The 14,088-nt window shown below is 26.5% G+C and overlaps 1 pseudogene; it reads left to right on the top strand.

Annotated features, from left to right (window-relative positions):
* Positions 1-7,847: 7,847 nt before the first annotated feature.
* LOC101500284 (uncharacterized) lies at positions 7,848-10,333 on the top strand (annotated as a pseudogene).
* Positions 10,334-14,088: the final 3,755 nt, after the last annotated feature.

The raw sequence follows: 14,088 nt of genomic DNA, 5'->3' as shown, positions 1-14,088 counted from the left end.
TATATATATATATATATATATATATATGAATGGGTGCATTTGTGGACGGGAAAACACGAACCCTATTGCGGGTGGGGATGGATGTCTAAATTCTACCCCCCAATAAACCAGTGCAATGTAGATTTTCTCCGATTAGTCGGGTGCATGGATGGAGGAGGCAAAATCCGCCCCCGTCCCATTGTCATGCCTGATTTTTAAATTGGCATTGTACGCAATTTTGCAGATTCAAAATAGATTTGTTTCGTCTAAATATACTTTATATTGAAATATAATATTTAATGCATTGATCTTCATCCGTGAGTTCGAATCATCTCTATTTCTTTCATTACTATGATTTTTTGTGACATGAATAATATAGACACACGCATTTCCAATAATATGTGACATTAACTACAAATTTATACACTAAAATCATATTAATGGTGATTTCCATTTATTTTAAGAAATATAGAGAATCTCTACTCATCGTCCCTATAGTGTATTGCATATGTTTTAGAAGGGGAGTTGAATAGAAACCCAACTTTTCAGAGAATTTTATCACACAGTAAAGATTTATTAAAATTGTGATGGTAAATAACTATTTCGTATTGAAATTATGCAGAGAAGTTTAATCGATATTGCAATTGACCACGCCAATATTGAATAGACAATTTTACACTAGAACAACATTTTGATTGAATCAAATAACATTACAATGATTTAGTCTTAATGAATTAAACTTGAGTTGTTCAATGTCATGTGCAAATGATATAGAAACAAAGTAAACAGAAAATTGACTTTGAGATGTCATTCACAATTATTGATATGCCTGTTTTTTTATAAATAATATATAATCCAAACCATGGACAAATCTTAAAACAAAATTTTCAATATCACTAGTTTTTATATCATTCAGAAAAGGAAAAATGGATTGTTCGTTATCAATCACCTAGATTCAAAAACACAATGAACAGTAAACACAAAATGTATAGAAATAAGAGATAAGAAAAATCATACTGAGATTTTAATATTGGTTCCTCTACCTCATTTTCGCTTGTAGAGTACATCTAGTCTTGATTCAATTGAATAATGGTTTCATTCTTTATTATGATATGAAACGTTTACAAGATATGGTGGTGATTGTTACAATGCTTGTACATCAATCCATTCTTCCTAATTGCTCCAATAAATTATATTTCTTGAACACCTTCAAGAATACGTCTGAACTCATATCATCAAGAATGAAAAACCCTTCTGAATTTGCAAGATAAACAACTCTAGAGTATCCCCAACTATAGAACCAGAAAAGACACAATTTTTTTTTTATCTTTGATGTGCAGCTGATCAAGATCCCCTCAATCGTCTGCAATTAGAACAATCCCCCCAAAAAGAGACATCTCACCCTTATTTTGTCTGACTCAAATATTCAATAAAACACAAGACTTGAATTAGAAAAAGTGCTTAATTTATATTATGATCTTATATGCATGAACGATGATGAATAAATGAAAGTGTTTTTAATCAAAATGATGGTTTAGATCAATATTTAAACAACATGAGTTGGTTGACCAAATTAACAATGCATCCAAATTGAAATAGTTGATTTGTAATTGTCAAAAATTAATTTTGCAAGTCATGTGAATCGACTTACATGGTTGTAAATCAATTAATAAGTTTCTTTAAAACCGATGATTTCATCTGGAAGTAGTGTGAATTGATTCAAAAAATCTCCTAGAATTGTATGCGCTGAGTCACATGATTAGTGAGTTGATTCACTGTTTTAAAAATCTAGAATGAGTTATAGACCTTTGTAAATTGATGTACAACCTTTTGAGTTGATTTACAAAATTAAAAATCTCTTATGAATTTTTTTTATATATATTTAAAAATGTATTAACATGTTTCTATCATGCAACTAATGTTATGTATTATGATATTAAGATGTTTATGTCAATTTGTATTCATTTACATTCCATTATCAAATTCAAATTAACAATAGATTATATTTTTTTACAATTCTATCACATTGAATCTTGGGGACGGTGTTCTTTTTTAAGGAGATTGAGAGTAATACCACATATTCGCATAAGGTACCCTATAAACGAGTTAAGGGTGTAGTCTAAGTAGACTTTCTCAAATATGTTCGTTTCAAGATTTTAAAATGGTCATTTCTAATAAGCTAATTGATTAGACTATCATAAGTAATCAGTTAGGCCATTTTCTGTCAATCTAATCGACTAGATCATTTGTCTATTCTATTACCATGCTAATTGAATTACTCAAATTAAAAAAGATCTAAACCGATTTCAATTCTTATTTAACAATATTCCACGATCCATTTATTAGGATTCAACTCATTTAATTGACCTAATGGTACCATTTGAATTTGAAACCTAGTGTATATATTAATATGATTTCTTGACTCTAAAGACTAAACTTAATTGAGGCACATTCTAGATGTTCAAACACTTTAATAAATTTATGAAACTTTTAAATTTGAATTAATCTCTTCTCACATCAATAATTATTTCTCTTTTTTATTGATCACATATAACTCTTAAGCGCAGAGCTTTGGAATCTAAACATGATTATTTGATACATAAGGTTGCTTTTGTTTCTCTACATGGATTAACCAAGTTCATTGAATGACATTCCCTTGCATATAAAATTTGTAGGATTATGTGTATAGTTAGAGAATGTTTATTTTCCTTCATTTGCTAATCATTTAATTTTGTATGATAAGATGATTTGTGTTATTTAATGATGAATTGATTTATTCCTATTGTAATTGTTGATAAATTATGGATTTACCTCCAATTGGTATAATATGATGATGATTCTATTGAATTTGATTGACTCTTTTCACAATATGAATAACTATATTTGCTAAAACATAAAATGATGATTAATGAGTTAGTGGATTAACTAAATGATGCTGCGTGATCAAAAGTTGATAAATTTGTCTAAGTTATGTTATATTAATAGATTAGAATATTTAGTTAGTCAATTAGGAGTTAATTATGATTAAATAAGTAGTTTAAGTCAGTTATAATTGATTAGGTAAATATTGTTAATCGATTAAATAAATACCAAATGTTTAATAATAGTTATTAATGACTAGTACTGAAAGAGAAAGAGATAAGTAGTTAATAAGTACGTTATTGAATAATAGTGATTTGTCAATTGATTGTAAGAATTTAACTAACTATGGTTGATGACGATGAATATTAGTTAATTAATTATAAAAAGTGTTTTAGAACTTGAAAGTTAGTTGTTGAAACGGCTAAAAATCTCAACCAGTAGTTCAATATACTTTAAGCTATTATGTCGAGGAAGGAACATTGTCCTTTGGTTGTAGATTATTTGACTACTTCAAATAGCGTTATGCCAGACGATAAAATGTTTACTTAATATGAACTAAGTAAATCATAAATGTGTGTAAACTGAAGATAAATTATGAGTAAAAGATATATTTTATTTGATCGATGATGTTTTTAAAATGACAGATACAATGAGTATTTAAAGACCGAATATTAAAGCCTAAATCTTATTGATCACGACTCTTGGCTGACTAAACTCTGTATCTTAACTGCTTCAATCGACTATCCTCTCACGGTTGTGTTTGAGATCGTGGTTTGTCCTTGTTTCTACTGCAATTTCCATGTTGTATGCTTTGGTTTATTGTTCGTGTGTGCTATTGTCTCCCCGGCCCATTCGTGGTTCCTAAAAAATAGCTTCCATATTTCATTCTTATGTCTCTTGCTTGGTAGTGCATTAATTAGTTGAGAACATTTACTATAACTTTAAATGTTGAAAACGTTGACAATAATGAATTATGATTGATATTTTTATGATGTATTGATGATTTATATGTTGATAATGATTATAATTGTTATAATATCCAAGTTGCAAATATGAGATGTTTGTATGATGTTGATTAATGATGATAATCTTTATGGTATACAAGTTGCAAATATGAGTTTTTATCTTCTAACAGTCTTGTTATTGAGATGATATTCTCCTATTTGTATCCATGGATAATTAAGATATAAGGGGATTTGTGATCTTTATAGAATCAAAGATTATCACTAAAGGAAATCTTAAGGAAGTTATCAGTAGGACCAATCTTACGTAAAAGTGTGCATGTATTGTTTAGATAATCTGCAAAATACTGATTAACCCTGATAATAAGATACTTTATTTCACCGCAATGGTTTTCCTATTTGTCACAACCTGAAGTAGTTGGATCTATGAGTTGAAAGTAGACATTGATAGAAGTGCATAGTATTCTTCGTATTATATGTACGTACATTTCATACATTACATAACTTTATAACTTTGATGTTGATGAATATATGTATATGAATGATTTAAAGTTAGTGTTTAGTTGTAGTTTTTAGCCTTTAGATATTTTATTTCATTATCTACTATAAGCACTCTCTATGTAGTTTCATTGAGACATTTAATACTATCAATTTTTTTATTTTTTATTTTTTATTTTATGTTTCTTGATAGTTTTCTATAGACTTAAATATTATTTTGTTCTTTACAAATATGAGTTGTTTGAGTTTAATCTTTATAAACATTATTTTTTTATTTATATCCTGGTAAATTTTTAAAAAAAGTTAAAAAAACTTCTTCACAATTTTTTTAAAATAAAAAATGCTGATAAATAAGACAAAAAAAAGATGCTGATAAGTCCAAACTTTGTTAATGTGCTTATGTTGACTTATCAATAATGCTGATGTATATTTTTTAATATTTAAAATTAAAAAATATTTTATTAATTTATTTAATCATAATCTAAAATTAATAATTAATTATAATAATTTATGGTATACAAGTTGCAAATATGAGTTTTTATCTTCTAACAGTCTTGTTATTGAGATGATATTCTCCTATTTGTATCCATGGATAATTAAGATATAAGGGGATTTGTGATCTTTATAGAATCAAAGATTATCACTAAAGGAAATCTTAAGGAAGTTATCAGTAGGACCAATCTTACGTAAAAGTGTGCATGTATTGTTTAGATAATCTGCAAAATACTGATTAACCCTGATAATAAGATACTTTATTTCACCGCAATGGTTTTCCTATTTGTCACAACCTGAAGTAGTTGGATCTATGAGTTGAAAGTAGACATTGATAGAAGTGCATAGTATTCTTCGTATTATATGTACGTACATTTCATACATTACATAACTTTATAACTTTGATGTTGATGAATATATGTATATGAATGATTTAAAGTTAGTGTTTAGTTGTAGTTTTTAGCCTTTAGATATTTTATTTCATTATCTACTATAAGCACTCTCTATGTAGTTTCATTGAGACATTTAATACTATCAATTTTTTTATTTTTTATTTTTTATTTTATGTTTCTTGATAGTTTTCTATAGACTTAAATATTATTTTGTTCTTTACAAATATGAGTTGTTTGAGTTTAATCTTTATAAACATTATTTTTTTATTTATATCCTGGTAAATTTTTAAAAAAAGTTAAAAAAACTTCTTCACAATTTTTTTAAAATAAAAAATGCTGATAAATAAGACAAAAAAAAGATGCTGATAAGTCCAAACTTTGTTAATGTGCTTATGTTGACTTATCAATAATGCTGATGTATATTTTTTAATATTTAAAATTAAAAAATATTTTATTAATTTATTTAATCATAATCTAAAATTAATAATTAATTATAATAATTTATTGGCTTTGAAAAAGTTTTAATTAATTATATCATATTAATTATAATTATTTATTTTAACTGAGTTTGGATTTGAGAAAGTGTTCCAAGCTTTTTTTACGTTTCGATTTTTTAGAGTGTTCAATGCTTGTGAAGGGTTGGATTTTTTTAGAAGACCATCAATTTTCTGGGTTATAATTTTCTATTTTAAATAAATATTTTTTAATTTTGAATCATACAAAAGTTCATTGTAGCTTCATAAATACAATCACTATATGACTGCCACATCAGTAAAAATTTGGCACTCAACATTTTTAGTAAAAAAATTCACTAACGATTATTTTAAAATCAAAATAATTTATATTTATTGAAATCAAAATTATATTTAAACTTTTTTTATATTGTTCTTCCCCTTTCTTAATTTTAGAACTCTAATTTTGTTTAGTCTTTTTCTAAAAAAAACCTATTACACACATCTTATAAAAAGTCCACGTGACAAGCTCAATTAGATTTCAGACATTCTTCTTAGCACCATTTTAATGTCATATAGAAAACTAGAAACCAATTAAAATTGAACTAGTACAAAATTTAGAATGACTCAATTTTATAGTATGTTCATTTATGTTTTGAATGACCTTTTTATTAAAAAGTAACAAATTTATAACTGTTAAAACCAAATTAAATTTATATTTAATTACTATATAATAACTGTGTTGAACTTTTTACACACATTTTATCTTAGTATATAAATATTTCTAAAGTATTTTAAAAAATAATTTTAAAAATAACATCAAAGGGATATATATTTAGATATTTGTGCAAAACAATTTTACAATGCTAATATACAATTATTGCAGATATTTAACTAATATAATAAAACTTAAGTTATCAAGATGTTTAAGATCTTACAAAAATAAACAATTTTTAAAGAAAGTATAACTCTTAACTAACATAGTATAATATATAATTAATTGCAGTTTTAGTCTTCTGTTTTTATTAATTTATAAAATTAAATCACATATTCTAAAAATGACAGCTTTAGTCTCTTCCTATGTTTTTTTAACTAAAAAAATGCCAATTTAATATGCTTTAAATAATGTGACATATAATACAATGATTTAAGATAATTAACACTCAAAATCAAAATAAAACACTATAAACTTAAGTTTCAACTTCAGATATTTATTCATATTTGTAATTTAATTAATGAAATATGAATAATTAATATATTTAGATAGTTCTATATCATGAAATTGCATCTTGTATCATTTAAAATCTGTCAAATCGTTGTTTTTTAGTTAAAAAATATGAGTGAGAGACCAAATATATTGACTTTTAAAGTAGGAGGACCAATTTTGTGAATTGACAAAAATAAAATGACCAAAACTGCAATTAAACCTATAACATAAGTGATGAAAATTCAGGTTTCTTTACTATTTGTTTGAAAATTTGATCATAAATTGATATGAATGAAAAAACAATTTGTTGTAAACGATCAACCCCTTAAATAGATCTTAATCACCTATAAAGATTAATCTCGAGAGTTTATTAGTTATACACGAAGATACCTTATTTCATGGAGAAAAAATACCATACTTCCAAAGTGAATTCCTTAATTTGAAATTTGAGTTATAGAAATAATTATATTATATCTACATGCAATAGCAAATCATCCTTGTATTAAAACATCAACTTTTCATTTTCTTACCATTCATAAAAAGTTAAGAAAATACCATATGTTGTAGATGGCATAAACATTTTGTTTCTTCCGTTCACGCGTGTTCTAACTTGGATTGAAGTCTAAAATTACGCAATTAGTAAACTCTACGTGATTTTTATTATAAATTTTAAATGAAAATGTTGATTCTCTTGATTGTTGGACAAAATGTAACTCATTCGATCTAAATTTTATTTATAAAAAAAATAAAGAAAATAGAAAAGAAAAATATTTTGTTATTTAACATAGTAGTTTATGTTTGATCTCTTTGGATCCGATATCAACATGAATTCATGCTATATTTTATAAGGTGTCGAATACAATGTGACACTTTTGTACTCAAAATAAAAAGGTTAATAAAAAGAGAAATGGATGGAAAAGAGGGCAATATTGTAACTTGCAACCCATATTTTTAGGCTTTCTCTATCCCAAAATCAGACCAAGGCTCCCAATATAACCACATCAAAGTTCCCCACCACACAGAAGAAAGAATCTCTCTCTCTCTCTCTCTCTCTCTCAAAAACAAATATTTCCAACTCTCAACTCTCCCCAACCCCTCTCTACCCTCTTCTCTCTTGCCTTCTGTCCCCCTTTGAAAACTCACAACTACACACACCACCCTCTCTGCCCTTCAATTTATTTACTTCTGACACCCCCCTTTAATTTTTCTCATAGTTCTTCAATGGTGTCTATGATCTCTCCTAACTCCCACAATTCCCACATTATAGTAATCCTTATAACCCGTTTCTTTCCTCATAAATTCTAGATCAAAATCAACCCTTTGAATCAAAATCACTTTTTTTTTACTTCTTATGGAGTGTGTATATGATTGTGACCCTTTAATCTAAAAAACTCCCTTGTAAGGCTCCACAAATTCCAACCAAAAAGTTTTTTTCCACATAAGGCTGTGTTTCATTATAGCTTGTTGTTATGGCAAGTGGTAAGCTTTTTGGTGGTTCCAATATGTCACTTTTGCTTCAAAATGAAAGACTCCCTTGTTCCTCTGAAGTCCTTGAATCTCTTTGGGTTCATACCTCTAATCCTGCTTCTTTTCAAGGTCTGAGCTTTGGCTTTTGAATTCTTCTCACTTCTTTTTTTACTTGCCATCAATTTTTTTTACTTGTTTTTGCACCCTCTTACTTCAATTGGTCATAAAATTTTACAATTTCATGTTTTATCAACATCATAGACCATATCACACACACACATGTCCCTATACAATTACTTACATATATACACATACTCCTTCCAGCTCTAAATATATCCTGAAAGATGAGTCTAACAAAAGTCGAAATTTTTAGTCTAAATTTTGGATTAAATACATCAATTTTTATTGGCTCAACTTTATTTTATATTTAGAATTAGTGGGATTCATTGAATTTTCTTGAAAACATGAAAGTGGGTTACTTCTTTTAAGACACTTAGCACCGATACAAATACCAGATATGATACAAATACCAGATACGACACAAACACCAATATATAGATGCAGATGGCAATTTGAAAAACCGATATTAAGCAATTGAATAGAACTACATGTATTAGTATTACACTGGTAGCAATTTTCCATAAAGAAAAAATCTTTTGATTACTTTTTTTTCCTTCCCTATAGTAGAAAGTGTGAATATGGATGAATTATAACATGGTTGGTGTTTTTGTCCTAAATTCAGGTTCAAAGTCAGTGGTTGATTTTGAGAATGTTGGTAGTGGAAGCAGAGTGGTAACAGATAGACCCTTCTTTCAACAAATTGAAAAAGAAGAGAATTGTGGTGATGAGGATTATGACGCATGCTTTCATCAACAAGGGAAAAAAAGGAGACTCTCAAGTGAACAAGTTCAGTTCCTTGAAAGAAACTTTGAGGTAGAAAACAAGCTTGAACCTGAAAGGAAAGTTCAACTTGCAAAAGAACTCGGTTTACAACCAAGACAAGTTGCAATATGGTTCCAAAACAGAAGAGCAAGGTTCAAAACAAAACAGCTTGAAAAAGACTATGGCACATTGAAAGCTAGCTTTGATAAACTCAAAGATGACTATGAACATCTTGTTCAAGAGAATGACAAGTTAAAAGAAGAGGTAAAAAAAAGTAGAAAAATTGACACACATATGTGATTTTATTCGATTCAATTACTTCTATTTTCTTAAATTATTATCAATCTTTATGTGTCGTGTTGGTGTTATGTCTTGTGTCTGTATTTGTGTTATGGCTATGTTTGTGTCTATATCATTACTTTATATACACATACTCAAAAACATACTAATTCAACTTTTTCTGCTTTATGTTGCTATAAGCTTTATTTTTTACTTTAATAAAGTTTGATATTTATCCCACTAATGAGTTAATGATTGAACAAGGGGTAATTGTTTAAAATATATTTATTTTTAATTTGGTGTTACAATAGGTGAATTCTCTAAAGAATAAATTGAATCCAAGAGACGAAGAGAAAGAGAATTCAGATGACAAGTCATCACCAAATGGTGTAAATTCACCACACAACAACAATGATCCAATGGACTTAATATCAATTGCAAATTCTGAAAAAGGGTCAAAGGTTTCACTCTCAAATATGGTAAAATGCAAACAAGAAGATGCAAATTCAGCTAAAAGTGATGTGGTTGATTCTGATAGCCCACATTATCCTTCTTCATTCATGGAGCCAACATATTCTTCACATGCTTTTGAACATGAAAACTCAGATTTCTCACAAGATGATGAGGATATTAATGATAACTTGAGTGATAATCTTTTAACACTTCCTTGTTTACCAAAAGTTGAAGATGTTTGTTATGATGACCCACATGAAAATTCTTGTAATTTTGGGTTCCCAGTTGAAGATCAAACCTTCTGTTTCTGGCCTTACTGAATTATTATTACCTTGTAGATGTAACTCTGTATTAGAAGGAATAAAATTGGTATCACTACTTCTATTCTACTAAGGAATAAAACCAAAAGGGTTACTTTATGGTATTAATAAGGAACATTATATTAATACATCTCAAAATTTAAATTTTAAAAAGTAATTTGTCATCATTAGCAATAATTCTTGATTTGGTAAGTGTTTTACAGTGAAAAAATCGATTTTGTAAAATTAACTATTGATTTTAACATCTTTTTTACGACAATTAGTAACAAATGAATCAAATATAAAGTAATTTATGTTTGAATTTATTTAAAACTAAACTTGCAAATTTGATCTTAAAATCAAAATTTGGCAACAAAAGCTAGAATTCTAAGTGGTGTGTTTCTGGGTGAAAAAATTGTTTGGAATTAATTAATTAATTAATTTTATAAAATTGATTCTAATTAAAAGTGATTTGAAAAATAAAATGATTTAAATATAAAATAATTTATATTTAAATATATTGATATAAAAATTATTTGAATAATTACTTCGAAGCTAAAAATCAACTCAATAGATAAATACTTTAAATTCTAAATAGAAAGTAAAATTAGTTCTAGAAACAAAATCAATCTTACTAAATAATATTCAAACATATCAAAATCAATTCTATATCTTTAGATCAATATTGCCTCCTACACTAATGCCTCCTACACAAGGACAAAAGCTTTCGAATAATATTGGCAAAATCGTGATTATTTAATGATATTGGCAAAATTGTGATTATTCAATGCGATTCTACAAAAACTACACAGTATATGTTTGGTTTTATTTTTGAAGACGCAAAAAGTAATTTTTAATTTTGATATTTTTTATGCTATTAAATAGTATTAATTTCACTTCTAAAATTATTTCTAGCGTGCAGTTAAATTTTGTAAATTTTATATTCAAACATATTATACTAAAATTTATAGTTCAAATCATTTTACCTAAATATATTTAAATTTAAATCATTTTTAATTTGATTTATTTTTAATTAAAGTTAATTTTATAAAATTAATTTATTCAAAATTAATTTTAATCATAAATATAACTAAACACACACCAAATTTTAGTCATATCTTTTATTTTTGGTCGGTGAAGTAAAATCAATTTCACACAAGGATGTTAAAATAAAAATTACTATTATTTGTGTTGATAAATGAAAATCCAAAAATGTAGCTTACCGTCATGGTCTTGGATGTGGAAAGTGGAAACTCTGTTTCAATATATGGATTCGTTTAGATCACACCATTGTTTTTACTCTTTTATTTGGAAGATACTTTATCTATCATTATTATTCATTTGTCCTTCCTTTTCTTCAGACAATTACAACTCTGTACGTTTCATAGACGACGACTTTGAGTATGACTCTCTATTGGGTAAACGTTTCATTTCAGAATATTATTTTTTAATAAATTTGATTTGGTAATATATAACTCAATTTTAAATTAAAGTAATTTTATTGGACAAAATTTACACTCACTTAGGATATACAAGTAGAATATTACAAATTAAAACTCAAAATCACAACTTTTTAACGTCTAAGATGCATTTATGGGAAGAAAAAAACAAGGTAATTTATGTGGGGTTAAGGTAAAAGAGTAGAAAAAAATTTGACACAAGAGGTAAAAAATAATTCATAAATTTATTGTGGTTAATTTGATATTTCATATTTTCTTTTAATTAAAAATCTCACGTTTCTTTATTTTTTCATCAATTTCATTTTCACAAAATAATATATTATTTTCATAAATAACTACGTTTATTTAAGGAGTTCTCTTCCAAAATTTTGTCTCTTATTTTAGATTTTGCAAATTTTTTTGAATTTTGGATATTTAATTTGTGTGTGACTAAATTCTTCTAAATAATGACACTTGACATTACTAATATCTCTTTATTGAAATTTTCTGCCAAATTGATCAACATGCTCAACATAAGTAACACTTGGTCTTCATTTTTTATATTTACTTATGCATTCATAAGTCTAGATGCCAATTCATTGGACTTTCTAATATGACTAAATATATTACATTTATCTTCCATATTCAATGAGTACAAGTTTATTTTTGTAGTCAATCATTTGGTTAGTGAGGTTGACAAAAACATGTATTCCAACAAATCTCATAATTTTTTTGGAGATGTTTCTTTCAACATAGTGACTTTAATTTGTGGAACAAATGTTGATTAAATTATGCTCACGACCTTTTTGTATTGTACTATACTATGAATATTTCATCTCACTTTATTTTTCTTTTACTAAAGCACAATCAAGACTCTATTAGATCAAATAGTCACTTTATTTTTCTTTTACTAAAGCACAATCAAGACTCTATTAGATCAAATAGTCTTAGACCATGCATTGTCATAAAAACAAATACATCCTCCTATCAAAGTAATAAACATTCAATTTCAATGTAGTCATAACACTTCAATGTATCTATAATATGTATCTCAAAAAATACAAATAAAATGAGAACTAACCTATTTTCAAAAGAATGACAAATGCAATATTTCTCTTCCTCTGTGATCAGAACTTGCGCTTTCGGATGTCAATTGTTGAGAAAGCAAGAAGATAAAATCTCCACACAAGCGAAATATACTCACACAAAAAGTAAAAAGGTAAATAAAAACTCACAAATTTTAGTCATTTAAATTGTAATAGTTAGTCAGATTAGTTCCTCAAATTTATGAAATAGCACCAAATAAATCTTCAAATTTACTGAATTTTAAAATAAAGTAATTTATTTTTTGTTTCAAAGATTTTAGCTACATAACTCTCACACACACCAAGTACATTGAAGAGGGTTATTATAAAATGGAATTTATAGCTCAAGCATATCAAATGTACTTCAACCTTTTACTATCTAATTTGTCTTTACCACGAAGCTGCACTTATGAATGAAAATAAAGTAATTTATGTAAGTTTAATGTAAAAGAATAGTGTGAAAGAGTAAAAGAATAGTGTAAATTGTATATATATCCCGACTTAAATTGATTTTATCATTCATAGCCAAATCAAAGTTCAGAAGCTAAATTAACATATAGTAAATAAAAGGTAGATGAACATTTTAGGTAAACAAACCAAATCAATTGTTTTGTTTTTGGACAGGAAACCAATTTAAATAGTTAAAAATCAAACATTTGTATTTATACTTTAATTTATCTACATTATCGATATAAATAATTTTTATACTGATTCTAAATCATAATCATTCGATATTTAAAAGTATTTGATTTATATAATAACTAAATTTAAAATAATAATTACGAATAATTGTGATACGTTGTGATTTACACTAAAAATAAACTTTTGTATTTATAACTAATTAGAAAGTTGTGCTATGATGCATCATGTGTTCATCCCCTGTTTTATTTAATTATTTAACATGTGATGCTCTCTCTTAGCACACACTTGCTATTTACACAAATTCTTCTTGCTGAGTTTGTTTTTGTGATGGATAATTTGCTTTCTTTAGTTCTTACACGGAGTCAATGTTTTTGCTGAGTTTATCAATCATCTTACACAAGATTTATCAATGTGAGTTACTACTAATTTTCACTAAAATAATGTTTTAGAGAAAGCAAAATAAATTCTAATATAGTTTGTGCGAAATCAAACACACTAAAATTAGAGGATGTGAGTTAAAATTCAGATAAATGAGAAAAATATTAACACTACAACTAATTACTAATTTTGAACGTTTTAAAAACACAGAAATATTTGACATAAATTAAATAAAATGAAAATTTAAGAAAAGGAATAGGAACCGATTATATACTTTATCAACATAAATATAACATAACCCATGGCCACATTCCCCTAGT

Source organism: Cicer arietinum, chromosome 2 (assembly GCF_000331145.2).
Source record: "Cicer arietinum cultivar CDC Frontier isolate Library 1 chromosome 2, Cicar.CDCFrontier_v2.0, whole genome shotgun sequence".
Taxonomy (NCBI): domain Eukaryota; kingdom Viridiplantae; phylum Streptophyta; class Magnoliopsida; order Fabales; family Fabaceae; genus Cicer; species Cicer arietinum.
This window is presented reverse-complemented; position numbering and strand designations above follow the sequence as displayed.